The 21,551-nt window shown below is 44.8% G+C and overlaps 1 long non-coding RNA gene across 1 annotated transcript in view; it reads right to left on the minus strand.

The window, feature by feature from the left end:
• LOC131481931 (uncharacterized) overlaps window positions 1–21,551 on the minus strand; it is a 107,821-nt gene that overhangs the window by 37,238 nt on the left and 49,032 nt on the right. Inside the window, exons 2-3 of the long non-coding RNA XR_009246658.1 lie at window positions 11,654–11,717; window positions 8,578–8,642 (exon numbers count right to left, since the gene is read on the minus strand). This is a non-coding gene — a long non-coding RNA (uncharacterized LOC131481931). The remainder of the gene's footprint in view (window positions 1–8,577; window positions 8,643–11,653; window positions 11,718–21,551) is intronic.

Raw genomic sequence — 21,551 nt, forward strand, 5'->3', positions numbered from 1 at the left:
ATACACACACACATATATACTTACATTTACATTGGTCATATTTCAAACATGTAGGAAATAATGCAGAAATGCAAAGGAATTATTAAAAAAAAAAATTGAAAAGGAGATCCCAGCAGGATACATGGAATGATAATGCTCTGCTTTGCAAACTGATGTTCTGTGTGTTGGAATTATTCCACAGTAAGTGTGGGATGCAGGACTGAACACATGCTAAAGACTCAACTATTTAAAAGAAACCCAGAAAAAGAGACTGGAAGAGAATATATTGAAGTACTAACCACTGGAATCTTTGAATGACAGCTGTCATTTTTGTCTTGTGTTTTTCGTGCTTTCTAATTTTCTACAGCGAACATGTCTATCTTTTATAATCAAGGAAGGAAAAAAAAATATTTTGCTTAACAAGACAAACCCCCTAATTGTAAAGATAAATACCAGCCAGTTGGAAGTAGAAGAAAAAAAAAAAAAAGAAAACCCACTAAATATAAAAATAACTTTGAGTTTGATTGTCAAGTAAAAAGCTACAATCTCAGGAACTTTTTCTCCCCTGAGCTTTGCTGAGTCCTACACAACAGAATTAGGCAAGATGTTGGGTTATATTGTTCCCCAGGCAGGTAGAAAAGAGAAAACTTGTGTGCATTTAAGGGAAAAGCACAGCAGGGCTTATTTTTAGACTTACTGTAATTCTCTCCCCTAAAGGACTGTGCAGCCAAACGAAGTCGGAAAGTTTGCTTTTCCTCCTTGAAACGTCATCAGATCCTCATGTGTGTGCGTGTGTACTGTGGTGTGGGGGGTGTGTGTGCAGGCAGTGCAATGTGGGGCTTCCCTTCAGATTAGGGTGTTCTCTGGCATCCGTCTCATTTGGCCTCAGTCCCTCGCTGGCCTTAGCAGTGGCTACAGGAATTCAGAGCAGTGAGATAACGGTGGCTACCACCCGAGGCAGCTGGGATAATGGCCCCTGCTCCCACCGGATGCAGAAACTGGGACACCAAAAGGTGCGTGTGGCTGGGAGCCAAGGGCTAAACGCTGGCACCAACTCTCTCTTGGGCCTGTCCTGCCACCCCAAGACCCATTACCCAGATGCCTCAAGCCAGTTTCAGGGGGTTACTAAAAACCTCAAACATCTTCTTACGGTTTTACTTACAAAGAAGAAGCAGAGAAGAGGAAAGAAGAGGCAGGAGGAAAGTCAGTCTTACAGCAAGGATTTCTACAGGGCTTGCCATGTGTCTGACATCAACCTGAACATGGCCCACTGTATTACCTAATCTTCACAGCACAGTGAATTAGGTGATGGCGGGAGGTGGGGGGAGTGCCAGTTTTTACAGAAGAAAACTGAACTTCAAAATGGTTAAATATCTGGCCTACAGTCCTGTGCTTTTTTTTTTTTTAACTAATGTATTGTAAAAATGACAGACAGAATTTCCCTTCCATTGGTCCCCTCACCAAACAGCCTGTGATGGCTAGGTCAGGACCACACCAAAACCTGGAGCCAAAAACTCCATCCAGCTCATCATCCGCTGCGTTCCTAGGCACGTTAGCAGGAAGCTGGATTGGAAGCACAGCAGCTGGGACTAGAACCAGAACTCCAATGTGGGGTATAGGAGGCTCCATAGCACCACAGCAGCCCCCACTGTCCCACGCTCTTCAAGGACAGGGCTGAGAGTGTGGTTTTAGAACCTGACTTGTTGGGCCCGGCGAGGTAGCCTAGCGACTAAAGTCCTCATCTTGAAAGCACCGGGACCCCATATGGGCACCGGTTCTAATCCCAGCAGCCCTGTTTCCCATCCAGTTCCCTGCTTGTGGCCTGGGAAAGCAATTGAGGACGGCCCAAGGCCTTGGGACCCTGCACCGGTGTGGGGAACCTGGAGGATGTTCCTGGCTCCTGGCTTTGGAGAGGCGCAGCGCCGGCCATTGAAGTCACTTGGGGAGTGAATCATCGGGCGGAAGATCTTCCTCTATGTCTCTCCTCCTCTCTGTATATGTAATTTTGAGGTAAAAATTAAAAATAAATCTTTTAAAAGAAAAAGCACTTGACTTGTCACTATGATTCCTCTTCTCCCTCCCACATGCCAATCAAAGGATCCTGGAGCAGCACAGGGTTTGGCCTCTGAACTTGGACAAAGTTACATATGACTCCACTGCCCCAAACGCCCCAGAATGCTCTCCCTCTGCAATAGCTTACAGAACACCTGTCAGCCTCTCCTTGGGGGCCCTCTGCATAAGACCCACACAGGTCTCAAGTGTGTGCAGAATCCCATCTGCCTTAGTAGGCTTCCAGGCTCAAGCAGGCCTCCAACTTGGGTTGCCTAATCATTCTTCTCCCAGATCAAGGCCCCTGGATGTCTGTTCATCCCATGGGAGCAAGGTATGCCTCCTCCAAGAAGTTTTCCAGGATTTTATTAAATGTATCAGCCCATTCATTCAACCCAGAACTCTATGTTTGATTTCTTGTTTATTTTATTGAAAAGGTAGAGAAACAAAGAGAGATCCTCACCAGCCACGGGTTCACTTCCCAAAAGCCTACCACAGACCAAGCTGGTCCAGCCCGAAGCCAGGATCCCAGCTCTCAATGTAAGTGTCCCATGTAAGTGACCATGACCCACCTGAGCTATCATCTACTGCCACCCAGGAGGAACAGTAGCAGGACACTTGAATCAGAAACCCAGCCCTCTGAGACGGATGTGAGTATGCTAAGCAGCATGTTAACCACTCTGCCAAATGCCCAACCCAACAAATGTTACTAAACTGCTATCTTATGATAGGCCCCATAAGTGAATTAAACAACAAGTTTAATTGGAACTTGTGAATGAGGTCAAGAATATTTTTCTTGGGCCCAGCGCAGTAGCCTAGTGGCTAAAGTCCTCACCTTGAGTGCAACTGGATCCCATATGGGAACAGGTTCTAATCCCAGCAGTCCAGCTTCCCATCCCTGCTTGCGGCCTGGGAAAGCAGGCTCCAGGCTCCTGGCTTCAGATCAGCTTAGATCCAGCCGTTGTAGCCACTTGGGAAGTGAATCAATGGACGGATTGATTCTTCCCCTCTGTCTCTCCTCCTCTCTGTATATCTGACTTTCCAGTAAAAATAAATAAATCTTTAACATAAAGAAAGAGCTAACCTTTAAAATGAAAATAATAGTTTTCTGGAATATTCAGTGACTGAACAGTGACTGAAGGGTAAGGAAAACTAAGGAGTGAAACTAGGCGAGAGGGAAATGTGGCTAAGAGAACCAGGTATGTCACCAACTAGTCATATTCAACCCCACCCTGCGAAGCCAAGTGCTCTTACCACCTAAAGCAGGTAGTGGCGCTGATCACACTACGCAGATGCAATCAACACTATTCATAAAAAGCCCATCGTATCATGGGCTTTCATTAAATGTCACCTCTTTTCACTAAGATTTCTTTTGAAGAGCAGAAACCATCTTGCCTGTCAAAATATTGTGAGTTCAGGAGCTGAGGATAGACGATTATGGATCAGGTGGGCTGCCAGCTGCCGAAGCATCATATCTGTTACTTGTGCTCAAGCTAGAAACCCAAGAAGTGGGGCCTGTGCTGTCTCACCACTGTGCATCCACGGAGCTGCAGTGGTGCCCGTCACAAAGATCTGTTCCAGGAAAGTTTGTTGGCAGCAGCATCTCTGGACCTTGTTTGAAATGCAAATCCTGGGCCCAGCGCAATAGCGTAGCGGTTGAAGTCCTCGCCTTGCATGCGCCGGGATCCCATATATGGTCGCTAGTTCTAATCCTGGTGGCCCCGCTTCCCATCCAGCTCTCTGCTCGTGGCCTGGGAAAGCAGTCGAGGACTGCTGAAAGCTTTGAGATCCCACCCACGTGGGAGACCTGGAGGAAGCTCCTGGCTCCTGGCTTCAGATTGGCTCAGCTCCAGCTGTTGCAGCCGCTTGGGGAGTGAATCATTGGACAGAAGATCTTCCTCTCTGTCTCTCTTCCTCTCTGTATATCTGCCTTTGCAATAAAAATAAATAAATCTTAAAAAAAAAAAAATGCAAACCCTCAGGCCCCAACCCTGGCCTACAGAATCAGACACTACAAGGGTGGCTTCTGGAAGTCAATGTCTTCCCAGTCCCTGCAGGTGATGCTGACATTGGAGACACACGTCTCTGCAGCGTCCTTCCACAGAACAGGATGGGCATCCTCAAGCCTAAGTCAGAGCCCTGAGCAAAGTTATCACTATGGAAAGTCGTCCCATTCAAAACTCCAGCTGCCCAAGGGACATCAGGAGCAGAGAGCCTCCTCACTCTCCCAGCCTCCCAGTGGGACCGCCCATCATTCCCAAAGAGGCCCTTCCGTTCTGCATGAGTAAAATCCCAACTTAGTTGTTGCCTGCTCCTGGGAAACTTTGGGAAAAAAATTCCCAGGTGGATGAATTGCTTCTTCCCCTGTGTTGCAGGGTGCAGGTTTTCATTATCGTCAGCAATGAAAATGGGGGAGGGAGGTATAACATCACTTAACAGTATGTCCCCCTTAGGGCAGGCACTGTGGTACAGCATGGTTAAGCCATCTTCTGTAATTCCAGCATTCCATCCTGTGCCCTTTCAAGTCCCTGCTGCTCCACTTCCAATCCAGCTCCTTGCTAACGTGCCAGGGAAAGCAGTGGGTGCTGATGTAAGTGCATGGGCCAAGCATGAGAGACTCAGGTGCAGTTCCCAGGCTCTCTGTCTTTGGCTTGGCCCAAGCCCAGGCATTGCAGCTCTCTGGGGCATGAACCAGTGCATGGAAGATGAAAAATGTCTTTGTCGTTTCTCTCTCTCTCTTTCTCTCTCTCTCGATACAGATATAGATATAGATATAGAGATAGATATAGAGATAGAGATAGAGATAGATACATAGATAGATCTTTCCCCCTCTCTTAAACTCATAATAGCTAGGTCCTAAAAAATAAAACAAAAAGAAATATCTCCCTTCTAGACACATCCCATCCAACCTGGTAGCCACTAAACCACTGAGCACTTACCTAGGAGACTACGCGAACTGATATACACTCTAAGTAGAAAATCCTTACTGGAATTTGAAAATGTAGTATGCATAGAAGTGCTTATGAAATGGCTCGCCAGTGGAGGAAGGTGTTGTGGCTAAATCTGTGCTTAAAACAGTAGATTAAACCTGTGCTGGGAATACCCACATCCCATTCCAGAGAGCTTGGGTTGGAATCCTGCTTCTGTTCCAACTCCAGCTTCCTTCTAATGTACACTCTAGGAGACAGCAGACGATGGCCCAGACACGTGAGTCCCTGTCACGCGCATGCGCAGGCCAGACAGGGTTCCTGGTCCCCGGCTTCGCTGGCTGAATCTCGGTGGTAGCAAGCACTTGCAAAGTGAAAAATCAGACAAAAGATCTTGCTCTCACTCTCTCTCTGCCTTTAAAATAAAGACTCCTCGCTTTGTGTACATGTTGAAATGATAATGTTTAGATACATTGAGTAAAATAAATACAGTGCTAAATTAATTTCACCTGTTGCTTCGCAGTGTTCTGTGGGCACAAGATGACTTAAAAATGACATGTGTGGCTCACATTGGAATTCTCCTGGGTAGTTCTCTCTGGGTAGCATGAGTCTATCATGCGGGTGGGCCAGCACTTGCTCACATTTGGACCCCAATGCCCAGCCTCCCTCTTACATAGAGCAGGCGTTCAAGAAGCAAGCATAGCAAAGCAAAAGAACTAACAAGTAAGTCAGGGCCTGGAGAAAAGGAGCTTCTTAAATGCAGAAGCATCGACATCAACATCTGGTGCCAAGTCAGTTTGCTCCACTACAACAGTCCGAGCCTGAGGACCCCTCGGAGCTGTCTGCAGATCCGAGATCTGGGACGGGCCCCGACTAGCCAGGTGGCTTGAAATAACTCTGAGAACTGCTGTGTGCTCCCTCCACAGGCTCCATGAAACACCCCACGGAAAGCTAGAAGGAGCCGATTGCAGCCGTTATTAGCACTGTGCAAGAATGAGAGACAAGCCTCCTTTTCCTCTTCCCCCACCCCGTGGTCTGGCCTAGATTTTTCTGGAAAGCTACAGAATGTGCAGACATTGTGTTCCCCAGATTTATAGCTCATTTTATAACATTTTGGGTGAGGCCAGAGCTTTTCATGCACTATTGTTTTCCTTGTCTTTAATCTAAACATGATTTCTCTCAAAGAGGAGAATTTGGGAAAGAAGCAATGGGAAGAGTCTACTGAGAATAAAACAATCTGTGGCCCTCTCAGTTAGCCAGGCTTTGGGTCTAGCGCCACATCTAGAAAACCAGGGTGAGCTCCTTGGCGTGGAGGGCTTATCTTCCAGGTCTTGCGAGTACCAAAAATGTCAGCAGCCCCCCACCCCACCCCGAGCTGTGTAATCCAACAGACATCCGTGATGCAGTGACAGTGGAACCTCAGTAAGCAGGGATTCATTTGCTCACTGAAATGTATTTGCAACCCCCAAATCAACACTTCAAGCATGTTCATGGTCATTCACAAACTTTCACGGGCAAGCCAAGAACAAGTGTGAATCACCTCTCTAGGTTCCCAGCCACGGTTAGAGAAGCTGCTGCTCGTCTTCTTGTTGGGGCGCTCATGCTGCAGACAAGTGTCTGTTTGCATGCTCGTCACTTGGTTGGTCTTGCTGCCATTTAGGAGCACCCCCAAGCAGAGCACTGAAGGGTTACCTGGTGCTCCTCTATGACAGAGGCTGTGATGTGCATTAGGGAGAAAGCACACATTTGATAAACTTCCCGCAGGCAAGAGTCACAGTGCTTTTAGCTGTGAATTCAAAGTTAGGAAATCAATAGTCCGTATAAATAAGAATTTTGCAACAGAAACCTGGGACATAAGCATATGGCCCAAGAGTTAAGCTACCTATGTCCCATGTTGGAATGCCTAGGTTCCATACGCTCTCTGGCTCCTGACTCTGGCTTCTTGTCAATCAAGACCCTGGAAGGCAGCAGCAGCTGAAGGTTCGAGTAATTGGATTCCTGAGACCCCTGTGGGAGACCTACAATGACATCAAGTTCCTTACTCCCACACCTTTGGGAAGGGAGGTGGGGGTTACTAACAGGTAGGAGCCCATTCTGTTATCTATCTATCTATCTATTCATCCATTCTTAAGAAAATCTGTATGCACTTTAATAATACAGTGTTGATTGATTAGGAAAATCTGTGACCAGAATCGCCATGGGACTTAGTCCTGTATTTCCCCAGAAGAAACAGTTTGATAGTCGCCAACTCAGTATTTGTAGCAGCTTTATGATCACAGCTGTGGCAAAAACAAAGCTGCCCACCATGTTTCTAGTCGAAGGAGTGTGTTTTTTCCTTGCCTGCACCTCACGGCCACAGCTTGTGTCCTATGCTCTGAACTAAGCATCACATCACACCACTGACATTCAGTATCGCACACAGGAAACAGCAAAGGCAAGCCTGATGATGTCTCAGATTCCCTTAGAGAGCAAGACATCCCTCTAGAGCGTGACAGTCCCTTCAAAGGGACAAAGTTCCGACTTGCTTTCTGTTGTTTAGGAGAGTGGTTATTTTCATCACACACAGGCATCAGCATGCAGATTAAAGAACAGAAATCCATCCCCTCTTTGGGCAAACAATTGCCAATGCCCTGTTATTTAAAAGTAATGATGCCCTGTTCTTTGCTAGTTCAACACATACGGAATCCAGCACTGGATATACTCAGACAATAACAAATGAAATAAGAGGCTAGCATTGTGGTGCCGCAGGTCAAGCTGCCCCTTGCGACACCCACACGCTGTACCTCAGCACTAGGTTGCAGTACCAGCTCCCTGCTGACGTACCCAGGAAGCAGTGGGATGGTCCCAGGCTGTGAGTTTACACCACCCACTTGGGAGACTGAATGGAATTCCTGGACTCTTGGTTCCTGGACCTTGGCTTGAACTTGCCCCGACCATGGCTATTACAGACATTTGGAAAGGGTCAACCCTATTAGCCACTTGGCACCAAAGGACACTTGCCTCACAACAGAGAGATCCATAACCCTATTTCTTGAGCCACTCGTCTGGCACTTCTACTCCATAGAAAAGTTATCAGCTGTGCAGTCAGAAAATATGTAGATCACAAGCCTGTGTGCCCCGACTCGGGGACTATGCACATCTCCACCTCAGGTTTCCCATCTCTAAATTGAGAACCAACAGGATCTATTTCAAGGAGACCTTGGAAGGAGTGAGGAAAATGGTTTATTCCAATCCCAGGTCCACAGCAAACTGTGCAGCAATGCCGCTGAATAATAACTATTCAATGTCGCTGTCCTTTCCTGCTAGCGCACATTTATTTGTAAATATTATCTCCCAGTAACACTTTCTTCTGGAGGAGAAAGGATCCTGTGTCAGTTTCTCCATCCTTTAGCTAGGCTTGATGATGCACCTGCTACTTCTGTGTCATAGAAACAGGGAGCAAGATACAGCTCCTGCAAGCTTGTTCTGAAGAAACAAGTCAGCATTAGTGTCTCCATGTCTTAAATATTATATTGTAGATAATAAGATCTTAGTGATAATATATTCCTAATGCATAAGGAAGAGCAATAAGAGACTTAAGGAGTCATACCTGGTGTTGTGAAAATTCCACAGAAGGAATTACCTGCACCATGGTGGAAGTAGGGCAATCCTTGAAGTCCTCCTGGAGGAAGTGGCATTCCACCTGGGCTGTGTCAGTAAGATTTGGAGAGGTACAAACAGGAAAAAACAAGGGGCAGATGATAAAATGAGCAGTTTGGCTTTGCAAGAAGTGAAGTTCTAAGTCAAGGATATTAATGGAAATCTTGTATGGAAAACACATAGGGCTAAATTTCCTTCAACAGTTCCTCATCTCCTATGCAAAAAGCTTCTTCCCATTCTTTGCCTCCCCCCATCTTATTTCCTTAAAAGAGATGAAGATATTTTAAATTTAGTTTCTAAAATCCATTACCACTGAATGTTGAGTTAACAAATTCAGAAAATTCAAACTAAATGAAAGTTAAAAATCAGCCACATTCCTATACCCTAGAGATAATCATTATTAATGTTTTTGTTCAATTCTTTCCTAAAATATTGTTCAAGTGTATGTGAGAGGGGGTACGTTATATTGACCACAATATTTACAAACTAGGAACATATTATTCATGTTCCATAGCTCGCTTTTAATTATTGCTTAATATGTCACAAATACATTGTCCATGTCAAATACAAATCACTAGGTCACTTTTGTCGACTGTATAGTATTCCACCAAAAGGACATACCCGGATACTTTAAATCCTTCGTTCCTGGATGGACATTCGACTCTGCAGTCAAGATGTCATTTGGGGCACCCTCATCCTGTACCAGAGTGCCTGGGTATGAGTCCTCGCTCTGCTTCTAGTTCCAGTTAGGTGATGGCTCAAGTAGTTGGGTTTCTGCAACCCACATGGGAGACGCATATTGAGTTCTGGGCTCCTGGCTTCAGTTTTGCCCAATTCCAGCTCTTATAGTGTTTGGGGAATGAGCCAGTAGATAGAAGATCTCTGTCTCTCAGTCTTTCAAATAAATATAAATGAATTTTAAAATTCTTCCTTTTTTGAAGCACTCATGTTTCTATGTGTTTTAAAGTGTGTTCCATTTACTAGGAGTTAAACATCTGATCAAATAAAACATTTAGAAAATATGGAAATAGTGTCATATGTTAGTTTTTCCATAAAAATAATGTTTTATTAAATATGAATTATCTAGTATAATAAGGACCTACTTGACACACTGATTTCAACGCACATTCAAGAAACTCAGGCTTTGTTAGCATTGCTAGTAGTTCATTCAGCCCTCAGCTTGTTTCTTATAAAGAAAAACCAAACACTACAACGCTAACTGTCCCTGAGTGGCACTAAATAGGATTTTGTCTTAGGAGACATGTATTTTTTTTTTTACAGTGAAATAATTCTACAATACAATTGTAGAAATATGTACAACTGCTTCAAAAAATAGCTTTGTTCAGCATTCTCACACTAAGTTTATTTTTGGAAACACATGTTTTAGATCAACGTGAAGAGAGAAATGAGCAGGGATTAACTTTCTGTATTATGTATTTCTTTAATGTTGGCAGTTTTTAGTCAATGGATGTGCTACTTTTTATCAGAACAACATAGATTTTAGCTGTTTGTTTATCTTTTTTTAAACATACGAAGTTGATTGAGCCCTCTGATGGGTTTCCTTGCAATCTTTTTCTATGCATATTCACAGCCTTTTCCACACAGCTGGCTTCCTAACAGAGGTACAATCTTACTTTCTGCTTATTTCCATCATATTGTAAGCATTTTCCATTTATAAACTTTTCATAAATGCTTTAATGGTTGTATAATATTCCACGGACAGTATGTCATCATTTACATAATGTTTCCCTATGTCCAAACACCTAGGTTATTTCTAGCTTTTCTCTATAATTCACAGAGTTTTGATTCAATTGCATGAATCTGAGTCTGTGCTTTGGATTATTTCCTTATGGGAGATTCCCAGCAGTGGAATGACTAGCTCTAAAGCAACGAATATTTCCCAGGCCTGGGACATACATTGCCAAATTGCTTTCCCAAAAGGGCTGTCCCATTTCACACTCCCACTAAGAATGTTGCTGATTTCATTTTTAATGGCATCCATGCGAATGAAATAGCCAATCACAAGGGTTAAATAAACCATGATACATCTAGCCAGTGACTTATACAGCCTATGAACTTGATCATGAGGCCTGTGCAACAACATGGAAAAACAGTTTTGCTGCAATGTTAAGCAGAAAATAGAATTGAATGTAGTTGCCGTAACATTTAAAACAAAAAAAGTCTGTAAGAGGATGAGGTCTGAAGGAAAACCAAACCAACCACGAAGCACTGTCACACAGAGTAAGTATGGCAAGGTGATGACTGTGAGATTTATCATGGCCTCTCTGGTTTTCATTATTTCGACTCTCTGGGTTAATTCACCTTATGCTGCTACAGCATTGTTTAATATTGCAAAACCTTTACATACAAGCAAAATACTTAGACTACAAAATTACACAGTAGATAATTTTTCTCAAAATTTGCCTCCTGCAAAATTCTAGCATTTACAAGGCTGGCCCAAGCACATTCACAGCTAAAGGATCATGGTGGTCTCTTCTGAGTTCCCAGAAATAATTAAGTCAATGAATGGAATTTACTCAAATGTAAATTCTCCCATGATTTTTTCTCCCCTCAAACCTCTGGCAAATTGCTACCATTTTTCTGCCATGGCAGATGACAAGGAGACAGACTTCACAAATAGTAACAGAGAGCCACGGCCACAGCTTCTCGGAGTCTGCGGATCCTGAACTCGCAGTTGTACCATTTCTCCAAAGCGTGGAAGAGGGTCACGTTGTCTGTTAGCAAGCCCTCCCAAGGACTGCCACGGTCAGGATGATTCCCCAAGAGCAGGGTGCTGTCAGCTGCCAGAAGTCGCCATCTGGAGAGATACTAGCAAGGCTGCCTGCTGGGCCCTCCTGTCTGGCCCTGTCATGGGTGGGAGAAACACGCGAGACAGCAAACCCAGGGCCCACTGGGTCTGCTGCCCAAAAGGACAACCAGTTGCCTTAAGCAGCCACGGTACTTCGTTGGCTGTTTTTCCTGCCCCCAGCGTCTCCCCCCATCACAGCTACTTAAAACCTCTCTACTTCAAAAACATAAAAATAAACAGAATGACTCACCAGGCATGAACCATGATGGGTCAGACTCTTGACTCTTCGTAAGAGATGATGGCTCTCTCATAGACTGGTTTACAGGATATTTTTGCCAAAAAAAAAAAAAAAAAAAAAACACAGAAAAAAATGCCAGATAAAAATTGCTGAATATAAAACTTTTTAAAATGTTACTGTTACTAAGCTCTGCTCCATAAAAGTCAAATAAGTAATACGGCAGTGAAAATAAAAAAATCTCCCTGCTTCAAGTATAATTCAGGTTCCATGAGCCTCACTATATTCTGGGAAACTTAGTGGAAATGCAGCACTCAAGGCTCCTGCAAATCAGCCTCTGCACTTCACAGACAGCTGGGGAGTCCCATGGCAAGAGACTCCGGTGATTGCACACACAAGTGATGTCATCTCTGCCCAAGATGTCCCAGCAGCTTCCCCTAGCCAGAAGGGCCCCTGCCATACTCACTAACCTGGCTACAGCTCGCCTCTCGAGCCCCTTCTCAATGGGTCTCCTTAGATGGCCAGCCCTGGCACACAGCAAGCTTTCTCAGAGCCAGCTTCCCAGTACCTCTAACCCCAGGTCAGCACTGCAGCCCTGGCTCCAAGTCCTGCCCAACTCACAGCACATGGGCTGTGAAAATGAGCAAAAGATGGCCCAAGAACATAGGCCCCTGCTCCCCCCAGGGAGGAACTGCAATGGAGTTCCAGGCTTCTGGCTTTGGCCTGGGCTGCTCTCAGCTGTTGCAACCAGTTGCAGAGTTAACTAACGAATAGATTTTTTTGTCTCTTTTTAACACTTCCTTTCAAATACGTAAGTTCAAGAAAAAAACCTTTTCATAGATGAGAAAATTGCACTCAACTTTCAGAACCCACTTGGCTTCCTCCTACAGAAAGCCTTCTTGGATTGTTCTCCTGACACACTGCCCTCCTCTCCTTCCTGAACTCTCCCGCCTCACTTTTTAAGTCATCTGTGTGTGTCTCCTACAAGGTGGCAATTTCCTTGCAGGTGGCTCTGTAGATATTTAATCTATGCTTGCTCAACGGAAAGGAACAAGCACATGGCTGAGCGAAGTACTACTTCTCACTTTGCCCCAATCACTGACATGATTTCCCTCTTGGGAAAATGTCCTATTTCACACGGATATTGTGAACACCAAATGTTTCCTGTGAGCCTAAGTGCTCCATAAGCCTCAGAGATCCGTGGGATTGAGCTAAGTCCCAGAGCTTTGTGTGGGCCCTCCCTGGGCCTGCCTGGGCTGGGCTCACAATGAGAACCAGAGGGATACCGGTATGAATGGATGCCCGCATTGCACCTGCGAGGAGCCTGATACTGTAGCTGGTTTGCCTGTGCAAAGCCCAGGCTGGGAAAAACATGCTTGCGAGGCTCCTAGCCTAGTCCTGGTCCCATGGCGAGGATTAAGGTGAGCTGAGAGAGACGTGGACTACAACATGGAAGAAAGCCCTTTGCGCTCAAGGTTTTGTAAGTGCAGGATCAGCAATGCGAGGGAGAACTTGTAAGCACGCACTCAGGGTGTCGCTCTAGCTTCATCCACCCCAAGGGAGCAGGCTCAATTCATGTGTCTCCCCCGCCCCTCCTTGGGAAAGCCTAGTGTGTCTGCTGTATGGACAGCCCCGGGGCCTCAACCACAGCCAGACCCAGGTGAGTTGAGGACAAGTAGCCCACAAATTCCAGACGCAACCACTGCGGCCCCATGAACGCTCTTTCCCCGTCGTGGTCAAGAGGCTGGCGGAGGCTAACCTCATGCCCCCACCAAGTCTGACCACCTCAGGGCGCCAGGGCCCTTTGAAAAGCCCAGGGGTTTGGCACCCCCTCTGGCCACTTCAGGTCCTAGGGGCCAGCCCTGTGCTTTCCAAGCTCCTGATGGGCAGCAGCTTGTCTGGCGCTTGTGGAAACTGTGCCCGGCTGCCATGCGTGAGGGTGGCGAAGCTCCATTTGGCAAGCCTGCTCACCACCCCATGACCACCCAGAGGCGCAAAGCCCTCGGCTCTTTCTCTCTCGCTCCCTAGCTCATGGGCTGGCTCTGTGTGCTGGGCTCAGCACAAACACATGGCCTGCGTGCATTTCCCATCCGGCCGTTATTGCTGGTGCACGGAAGAGGAGCCCTAACGCGCAAACATGGTAGAAATTCATCCAAAAGTGTCTCTTGCCACGGAAGGCAAGTGGCTGTCAGAGCTAGCATTCCAGTCTCTGCCACCACCCCCTGCCTCACTGATTGGTGTCCTTGCTATTGAGACAGTTTTATCCCCTCCCCTCGGTATTTCCAAACCTCCTGTTTTCCTGGAGGATCTATAGATAGCAGCCGTAACAGCCTGAGGCTTGAACCGGAAGTTACATTCTTTAAAAAAACAAAACAAAGTTATGTCTTTTTATTTGAAAGGCATATCTGCAGAGAGAGAAGGAGAAACAGAGAGAAAGATTTTTCTATTTGCTGGCTTACCTCCCAAATGGCTACAATGGCTGGAACTGAATTCATCCAAAGGCAGGAGTCAGGAGCCATTTCTGGGTCTCCCACATGAGCCCAAGGACTTGAACCACTCTCTGTTGCTTTCCCAGGCCATAAACAGGGAGCTGGATCAGAAGTGGTGTAGCCAGGACACAAACTGGTGCTCATATGAGATATCAGTGCTTACAGGTGGAGATGAGCCTATTACTCCACTTTACAGGCCCCTGATGTTGATTTTTTTTTTTTAGAAAGATCGATTTACAGAGACAGAGACAACACCTGTGTGCCTCATGTGGACTAGATCAGGGAAAAGCCAGGCTGGGCTGATTATTCCTACTAGTGCAAACAAAATTAGAGTGGGTGAGGGTTATTTGGGCTTAGCTCAGCATCAGCTGGCAGAAGCTGGCACTGGGGGCTAATTCTGTTAAGTCAAACCACAGAACCACCTGGAGAGTGCATAATCCGGGAGTGAGAGAGACCTGGGAGGGAAATAGTGGGCTCCTCCCTCTTGGGTTACTACTCCTGCGGGAGGCCATGAAAACTAGGATGGGGGTTGGGGTGGCTAGACAGAGAGACACCCAACAGCATCTGTGTGGACTGCATAGTGGAGCTGGTTAGATGGAACTAAGCCTCAACACCCATTGACATGTATGAGAGCCGAATGGGATGTGGGACAGACTGGACTATTCTGCTATACATACTGGCAAACCAGGGTAGGGGGCGGGCCTGGTGAAGGTTATTGTGGGTTGCTCCAACTAGGCTGCAGCTCCCACTGGTTTATGTGAGGGCCGAGTATGTGCTGGGTAGAACAAGGCTGTACTGCAACACCTATTGGTTCCAGTGGAAGTCGGAGCTGAAAACAGAACCAACCCAGCAATTGCAACCACCAGCTGATCGGGGCGATGGACTGTGCCAGGCCCTGTACTTGCTAATACATAAGAGAATCTGGACTGGGAACACTTCAAAGTTTCTTTTGAGATCTCCCCAATCGAAATGCCAGACTTGGAACCCTAACCAAGAAAAGACAGAAGACAGAACAAGTCAATCAAGCACTTCAGCTATATATTGGCAGCGAAATACTGGGCAAACTGAGACTGTATGATGGACTATGTCAATCAGTGGATTCTTCAAAGACCTCATCGTGCTTGGAGTGGCAAGACTGGCAGCGATTCATAACTGGTGAACTATTAAAACCCACCTGAGCAAGAATCTCGGAGCATGCCCTACATTCGGGACCTGGGGTGGGTGGGAACCTGGGTAGGGCGTCTCCCTTAAAACCCCCTCTACCTTAGATACATGAAGGAAACAATCAATATGGAAATAATAGTCTTACAATAATGTTTAAAAAAAAAAAGAAAAGAAAGGTCGATTTATAGAGACGGAGACAGAAATATTTTCTATCCACTGGATCACTTCCTAAGTGACTACAATGGCTGGAGCAGAGCTGAGCTGACCTGAAGCCTGGAGCTGCCTTCAGGTCTTTCACGTGGGTGTAGGCTCCCAAGGTGTCCTTTGGGCTGTCCTCTACTGCTTTCCCAGGTCACAAGCAGGGAGCTGGAAGGGAAATGGAGCAACCAGGACATGAACCAGCACCCAGATGGAAATGAAGGGCATACAAGTTGAGGATTTAACTGTTGAATCATCACACTGGACCCTGACGCTGGCTTCTTGAGAAGTGTATGTGTGTGTGTGTGTGTGTGTGTGTGTGTGTGTGTGAGCATGCTGTGTGGGTTCTGTATACACTCTGAATCTCTTTTCAAACCAGTACTTGATAACATTTTTTCAATGACAAGAGCCATGGTATAAAATCTCCCCAATCGAACTGCTGGACTCAGAACTCTAACCAAGAAAAGACAGAAGACAGAACAAGTCAATCATTCATATCAGCTACATGTTGGCAGTGAAATATGGGGCGAACAGAGACTTTATGATGGACCATATCAATCAGTGGACGACCTCATCGAGCGAAACTGGCAGCGATTCATAACTGGAGAACTATTAAAACCACTTGAGCAAATATCTCAGAGCATGCCCCACATCCGGGACTCGGGGTGGGCGGGAAACCGGGTGGGGCTTCTCCCTCAATATCCCCCTTTACCTCAGATACATGATGGAAACAATATGGACATAATAGTATTACCCACTTCCCTATCCCCCTGAACCTTTTTTGTTGTTGTTGTTCTTTAACCGTAATTAACTATGTAAAGATTGTCAACAACAATACAATAAAATAGATTAAAAAAAAAATCCCAATCACTGATATGTCGCTGTCCCGCAGCGATGGACTTGGTGCACGGAGCCGATAATAACACACGTGGACCCTGACTGATGGTCAAAAGCCGTAGTTTATTAGTGGCATCAAACTTTATACACTGAGGGTCATACAGGATAAGGGAGGAAGTATTGAGCTCATCAACAAAACCTTCAATGCTTTTGTTTGGAACTCTTTTGTCTTGTATATTCTACCAGGTGTTCTCATATACATACTGTCCACTCAACTGTTCTTATGCAAATGATATCCAATAAGGTATACAAAAGGTAGCCATTTGGTTATTCTCCTCCAAATATTATCCAACCAACTGACCTTCTAGGGTCACAATGTCCTCCTACAAATCCCCCTTCTGTGTTTTGTAAAATTAGGCCTGAAAGATGTATGTAGGGGGAACATGCTCTTGGAAGAGCAGAAAAATGGGGAGAAACAATATTATTTAACCGAACTCAGAGTGGCACAGGAACAGTGTAAAGACCAACATTGACATATATAGCAGCTGAGTTTAAATGTAACATCAAAGTTCTTTACAGTTACATCTTGTTTAGCATTAACAGTTTTAAATTGATAAAAGCTTTTCAGGGAGATTCTTAACCCAATTTAAACTTTGCAGTTTATAGTGATTAAGCACTGTTTTTACAGAACTTTGCACTTAACAATTGAAGAATAGAAAAGTCTTAGGCAGGTGAGCAGGGAAATCCCCAACAACTTAGTGAGTGAGGAAGAATTTAACTCTACATGGGACTCACAAGCAACCCTGATGGTTGGTGTAAGAGAGGGCTGGGAGCCAAGGCTGGAACTAGTTAAGAACCAGAGGAAGCTCCTCCTACAATTCTTTTGTCTCTGAGTGCCTCCCGGGGCTACTGGCTTAAGTTCCCAGGTCACCAGACCCTATGAGCAGGGTACTGGGCTGCTACAATCCCTTGTGAGAAATCCAATAGGAAAGGACTGACCTCAGAGTTCTCGGCCTCCAAGGGCACTCACCTTCCTTGTGATCTCCTTGGCAGTCGGGATACGGTTCTCGATGTCCTTGATGAGGCAGATATCCACTGCTTCTGCAGCGAAAGCACATGGGAGGCCTCCGGGGGTCTCCGGGACTAGGATAGAGGGCTCCTCTTATCCTCCTGCTCCACCCTGAGATCCTCCCTGCTCTATACACACAACCTCCTTTAAGAGGGTGTCAGAGTCGTCCTTGGATACCACCACAAATTTCTATGGTGGCTTTTCTAATGTCTAAGGTCATTAAAATCTATAAATAACAAGTTACACTTAAAGTCTTCCTCAAACATTCTAAGAAGGTGGAGAATTTCTCTGCACTCCTGACCTGTAGTGGAACCAGAGGAATATTAAACAAATTTAGCTTTTCAGTTCTTAGAGGCAGCTCCACTGGGGGTTCCATTTTCTCCAGGGGCAGCGTTGAGTTCAAGGGAGTTGCAGCACTTTTGAGGTCAGATGAGCCATAGTTTTGAGGATCCATCAGGAAATTCTAGGGACAAGAGCATAACCTTTCCCACAGATTATTAGTGTTTATCAAATGCATCATAATGTCAAGGACAGTTGCCGCTTGATACACCAATCTCTTAGAATCCCTCATGTCACCCGGTGTTGGGAGAGGGCTGGCCTCCTCCTCCTCCTCCAATGTCTCCTTGATGGAGATGGATCTTTCAGGATCAAGTGGCGAAGTTGTCTTACTGCAGGCGCTTCCTCCAGTGAATGGAGTCCAGGGCTTTACATTACCAGCTGGCACCCACACAGGCTCAGTTTCTGGGAAAACACAAACAAACCCTCTTCCCACAGTTAGCAAGGGGTCAGGACCTCTCCGCTTGTGAGTGGCTGGGTCCCTCCACCAAACCAAAGGCATCCAGGTTTAGCCTGCAAGCAGCCTCCAGTAACGCAGAGCTGGTGCTTACCAGGAGACAAAATCTGAAGAAAATTTAAGGTGAGTAAGGCCAAATTAATACATTTACAGGGGTAGCATATTCCCACCTCTGCTTTTAAAGCATAACTAACATCTTTGTGCTTTTACAATCCTATCAGAAAGCTCTGGGCGTGGCTGCAGGTTGCCACAGCCAAGGCAACCTGCTCTTGATAAACAAACAGCAACACATGCTAACAATTTGAAACAACTTTTTACAAAGGACAAAATGTTAAGACACACATGTATGCGCGTACACACAGACACACACACACACACACACACACACACTTTTGGAGACTTGAAAATATTATTCTCAACTAAGCTTAGTAGTAGTGTTCACCAGAAACCAGTAAGTGAAACGCCATTAAATCAATAGTTTTGAACCAAGAAACTCAGACAAAAACATTGATCATGCTATGAAATCCCTCCATCAATCTAAAATTGCAAATTTCAGTCTTCCCAGCAATACAGCCATGCTAAGAATACATAATTAGCAACGCAAACTAAAATTAAACCTTCACAACTCCATGGATGTATACACGTTTTGACACAATAAAATTTTACTCCATTTGCTATTTGGCAATAATCTTAGTATAATCCAATAGCCTGGTCAACTGTCTCCACAATATGGGAGATAGATCCATTGGCATTCTTGAGGCCTCTTCAGAATACCAAGGGAATCCCTAGGATTTAAAACCTTTGAATTCTTAAATGCTTTTTTAAGGATAGCTAAAAATATCTGAAACAAGATTTGTTGTTGACATTAGCATAACACATGATAGATTACAATTGGTTATTGATGCGCAATCACTCAAATATCTTTAAAACAAATACAAAACCTTGACACATTAAAGGCAGTGAGAGATTTGATAACCAGCCAAAAACACAAGAATTACATTAATACATGCAATTAATACATACAAACACTTTGTAGACAATGAATATCACATTAACTTATACCTTGAAATAATCAAATAGTGTTCGAGTTCAATTTTATACCAAATTATTTACGATAAAATTTCACATTTTTATTAAATGTCCCCCCAAAAACCCTCAAGATTTACAAAAGCCTAGTATCTTTGAATTCCAAGCTCCCAAAAGTTGCAATGGATATACAGATGAAGTCAGTTTGCTAAACATCTACCACAACAAAAGACCTTGAAATTGGTGATTATTGTGAAAGCTAGCCATTAAACTGAAGGCCAGCTTCCTCAGCATTATAAAATATTCCAAAAGACATGTGGTTACAACTTGGGTACATTAACAAACAAAACAGCAAACATTCCCTTTATAATGATATAATGACATCACCCAAACACTCCTTAAAGCAAGAAAATCACTTTTGTTAATTTTAAACAATGAGAACTTAATGAGACAGTGAACATAAAAATTAACTTAACATAAAGACTTGTAGTTAAAAATTAGTATACATAATTAAGCAATGCTGTATAGGAAAAAGTGCTATATGAATAACACGCATACACCACAACTGATTGGAATTTCAGCCTCCAGGATTTATACTTGCAGGGTGAGGAGCACAGGTGGGGCAATGAGACAGTGGCAGTTTTAAGTTTGTAGCTTCTCTGCAGATTCCCGTTTTGTAAACCTGTGAATGTTTGGGACCTGGGGCTGACCCCTCCCAGAGTCTTCTGGCCACAGGCATCAGCCATCTCGGTCAAATTTGGATTTACATTCTTTTTTCCAGTGTCGGTCACTTTGGCACTTAGGACATATTCCAGGGGAGTGACTGTTAAAAGTATCCGCATGGTATTTTTGAGTTGAAGGAAGCATTGGCAATTTTTTCTAAGGTGTCCTGGCTTGCCACAATTAAAACATTTAGTCTTCATTTGTTTTTGAATAGCAAAAGTTTCAAGTGCTGCTAGGCGGGCACGGTGTTTAAATGTCCTTATGTTGCGACAGGCTTTCAGGTAACCCAGAAGATCCTCTTTTTCTTTTATAGGACCAATAACAGCCTGGCAGTCCTCATTCGCATTATCAAAGGCCAGTTGCTTTAACAACAATTTCCTAGTGCCTTCTCCCCTAACTTGTTTTTCAATGGAGTCTGTCAAACGCCTTACAAAATCAGCATAAGATTCTCTGGCTCCTTGAATGACTTTTGTATAACTGCCTGCAAATTCAGACCCAGTTTCAATTTTCTCCCATGCCCACAATGCTACGTCTCGTATATGCATGAGCGCAGCTTAAGGTAGCTGTATCTGTTGCTCTGTAGTAACCCACTGTCCATCTCCAACCAACATATCATAAGTTGGCCTGGCAGCATGGCCTAGCGGCTAAAGTCCTTGCCTTGAAAGCCCCGGGATCCCATATGGGCGCCGGTTTTAATCCCAGCTGCTCCACTTCCCATCCAGCTCCCTGCTTGTGGCCTGGGAAAGCAGTCGAGGACGGCCCAATGCATTGGGACCCTGCACCCGCGTGGGAGACCCGGAAGAGGTTCCAGCTTCCCGGCTTCGGATCGGCTCACTTGGGGAGTGAATTATGGGATGGAAGATCTTCCTCTCTGTCTCTCCTCCTCTCTGTATATCTGGCTGTAATAAAATGAATAAATCTTTAAAAAAAAAAAACCATATCATAAGTCAGTTGTCCCCCACCAGGGAGTTGCCGACCCGATGCTCCTAAGGATCGCAGTTTTTCCTTAGCCATATTGCTTCTCCACATTTTCCATTGTAAATATTGAGAAGGAGAAAACCGTTATTGCTATTACTTCAAAATCATAAGGAATCCAGTTTGCTCCCTGGCTCCAGCCATTTAAATATTCCCACACATAAGAAGTAGGTCCGTAGGACACGCAAGCCTTTTTAAAAGCTATGATGGCATTAACATCCAGGCTTTCATAGGTAGGCTGGTTATTTTCTTGACTAAGTATGATTGGAAAAATCAATCAGAATTCATGAGGTCTCCGGGGAACATCAGACATTTGGAAACGTTTTTGATCAGATTTAAGAGCAAGATGGCATGGGCTGATATTTAACTGTTGCTTTATCCCAGCCTCATTTACCTCACTAGAGAAATCCTGTGGCTTAACACTGAAAATTTTCTTTTTCTTAGTTCTGATTTCATTTTCAGTCACATTATGGTAACATCTTCCAAGTTTTCTTTTCCTAATTTCCACATCTGTAGTATAAGGCCTTTCTCTTTTAGCTGCATTACAGTGGCATCTCCTCGTGGGAGGGTCTCTCACACATTCTTTCTCATCTTCATCTGTAGTATAAGCCATTTCTTTCCTAGCCACATTACGGTGGC

Source organism: Ochotona princeps, chromosome 14 (genome assembly GCF_030435755.1).
Source record: "Ochotona princeps isolate mOchPri1 chromosome 14, mOchPri1.hap1, whole genome shotgun sequence".
Taxonomy (NCBI): Eukaryota; Metazoa; Chordata; class Mammalia; order Lagomorpha; family Ochotonidae; genus Ochotona; species Ochotona princeps.